The following is a 2500-nucleotide window of genomic DNA, read 5'->3' as shown; positions in this document are numbered from 1 at the left end:
GGGGGTTGGGGGTGGAGGTGGGAAGGAGGGCGTGCGGTCTGTCTGGACGCGGGGGGAGGGCCCTCTCTGCCCGGCCTCGTGGGGAGTGGGGTTAGGTTGCCGTCGGCACGCGTTGGCGTTGGCGGTGGGACTCGGTGGTGGCGGGGGGCGGTGGCCGGCCGGTGCACGGTGTGGCCCCGTGTCGAGGGCCCGCGGCGGCGAGGACCGCCGGCCGTGGCCGGAGTGTGGCGGTCGGCGTCGGGGCGGTGGCCGACGTTTGGGGCTCCGGGTTGGGGGGGTCCGTGCCGTCCACGCCTCCCTCGCCCGCCTCGCCCTCTCCAGGTACCTAGCGCGTCCCGGCGCGGAGGTTTAAAGACCCTTAGGGGGGGAGTCGCCCGTCCGCCTTGGGGTCGGGGCGGTCGGGCCCGTGGGGACTCGGGAGGTCCGTCCCTCGTCGTCCCCCAGACTCCGCCTCCCCTGGGCCGAGGCGCCGCACCACGTCGCTCGCTGCCGCCGCCGCCGCCGCGGCCGTCGGGTGGGGCCTCGCCCGCCCGGCGGCCCGTCGGGACGGTCGGTGGCCGCGTGGTTGGTGCGACCCCCGCGTCCCTGCGGGAGGCGGGAACCCCCGGGCGCCTGTGGGGTGTCCGAGCCGGCACGCGCCGTGTCGGTGCCGGCTGCGCCCCGTTGTGAAAAAACCTTCCCGACCCCTCCGGTCTGATTTCTCTCTGACTCGGCCGGCCCGAGGCGACCCCCCACCTCACCCTCCCGGGGTGTGGTGGGCGGGAGACGTGCCGTGCCACAGAACCAAAGGCAGAACAAAATTCTCGTACGACTCTTAGCGGTGGATCACTCGGCTCGTGCGTCGATGAAGAACGCAGCTAGCTGCGAGAATTAATGTGAATTGCAGGACACATTGATCATCGACACTTCGAACGCACTTGCGGCCCCGGGTTCCTCCCGGGGCTACGCCTGTCTGAGCGTCGCTTGACGATCAATCGCGCCCCCCCCGGGTGTGTGCCCGTGGGGGGGGTCGCGCGGCTGGGGGTTTCCTCGCAGGGCCGCGGTGCCCTCCGTCCCCCTAAGTGCAGACACGGTGCCTCTGCCCTCGCGCCGTCTGTCCCTCCTGCGGCCGACCCCGCCCCCGCGCCCGGGAGGGTGCGGGCGGCGGCGGGCGGCCGGCAGGCGGCGGCAGGCGGCGTCGAGGCCCGGGAGGTGCCGCCCGCGAAAGGGAAGGGAGAAAAACGATGGGGGGGGGACTCGCGCGTGGCCGTGGCCGTGGCCGCCGCGGTCCCACCGGGAGCCCCCCTCGCGCCGCAAGCGGTCTCTGGGGCGCGTCCCCGGGTGTGTCGCGGTGGTGCCGGGGTGTGGGTGGGGGCGGTTTGGGCCTCCGGGCCGCGCCGCCCCCCACCCCCCTGCCGCGCGCCCCCGCGGCCCCCGCCTCGCCCCGTCGGGACGGGCGGCTCTCGCCGTGGCCGAGGCGCGCGCGCGGCCGCGCCCCGGGGATGCGTGCCCCGGCGGCGACCCGCGGGACGCCGCGGCGTCGCTCGCCGCTGCGCGCTTTCCCCCGGGCTGCGGCCGCGGCCGCGCTTCGTGCCCCTGGGCCCTCGGGGTGGCGTTCGTCGGGGTGGGGGGGCGCCGCCGGGCGTCCGTCGCCCGTCGGGGACGTCTCGTGGCCGTGCGGAGGACGGGTGGGAGCGGGGCGGGGCGGGGCGGCTCGCGCCGGGGCGGTTGGCGTCGCGTGGTGGGGGAAGGGGCCCCGACGGTCGCCGCGGGGCGGCCGCCGGGTTCCTCCCGACCCGCCCGCCTCCCGACCGACGGCCGCCGCCGCCGCCGCCGCCGCCCCCTCTCCCCTCCTCCCCGGCACGACGATGCCTCCGGCCTGGGCCCGGCGTCGCGCGCGCCTTCCCCTCTCGCCGCCGCCCGCCCGTCCCGTGCCACGTCGCCGGCTCGTGCTCCCGTCCCGTCCCGTCCGCCTCCCTTCTTCCTTCCGGCCGGCCGGCCGCCCGCCCGCCCGCCCGAACCCCGTGTTTGGGCGTCCGTGGGCGGGTGGGGTCGGTTGAGGGGGAGGGAGGGAGGGGGACCGGGCGGTCGACCGCGGTTCGGCGCCTCGCGCGTAGCCCTCTTCCCTCCGCCCTCTCCCGCTTCGCGGGCACCGTCCTCCGCGGGCGGGCGGGCGGGCGGGCGGTCGGCCTGGCGTCCGTCCGTCCTGTCGGGCGGGCTGGCCGGCCGTCGTCCGCCCTCCGCCCCCCCCTCCGAGCCGCGACCTCAGATCAGACGTGGCGACCCGCTGAATTTAAGCATATTAGTCAGCGGAGGAAAAGAAACTAACCAGGATTCCCTCAGTAACGGCGAGTGAACAGGGAAGAGCCCAGCGCCGAATCCCCGCCCCGCGGTGGGGCGCGGGACATGTGGCGTACGGAAGCCCCACTCCCCGGCGCCGCTCGTGGGGGGCCCAAGTCCTTCTGATCGAGGCCCAGCCCGTGGACGGTGTGAGGCCGGTAGCGGCCCCCGGCGCGCCGGG

The 2500-nt window shown here is 76.9% G+C and overlaps 1 long non-coding RNA gene and 2 other non-coding genes across 3 annotated transcripts in view; all 3 read left to right on the top strand.

The window, feature by feature from the left end:
* Nucleotides 1–2500, top strand: part of LOC140692495 (uncharacterized) — a 22995-nt gene that overhangs the window by 8009 nt on the left and 12486 nt on the right. The window lies entirely within an intron of this gene.
* On the top strand, nt 810–962 carry LOC140692498 (5.8S ribosomal RNA). Its single transcript, XR_012068067.1, has one exon. It is a non-coding gene; the product is annotated as a 5.8S ribosomal RNA (ribosomal RNA).
* The window catches only part of LOC140692501 (28S ribosomal RNA), a 5213-nt gene continuing 4952 nt past the window's right edge, over nt 2240–2500 (top strand). Inside the window, exon 1 of the ribosomal RNA XR_012068070.1 lies at nt 2240–2500. This exon is cut by the window's right edge and continues 4952 nt beyond it. This is a non-coding gene — a ribosomal RNA (28S ribosomal RNA).

The sequence above is a fragment of the Vicugna pacos genome, unplaced genomic scaffold (assembly GCF_048564905.1).
Source record: "Vicugna pacos unplaced genomic scaffold, VicPac4 scaffold_7, whole genome shotgun sequence".
NCBI lineage: Eukaryota > Metazoa > Chordata > Mammalia > Artiodactyla > Camelidae > Vicugna > Vicugna pacos.
Note: the sequence above shows the minus strand (reverse complement) of the source record. Positions and strands in the feature narration are given on the sequence as shown.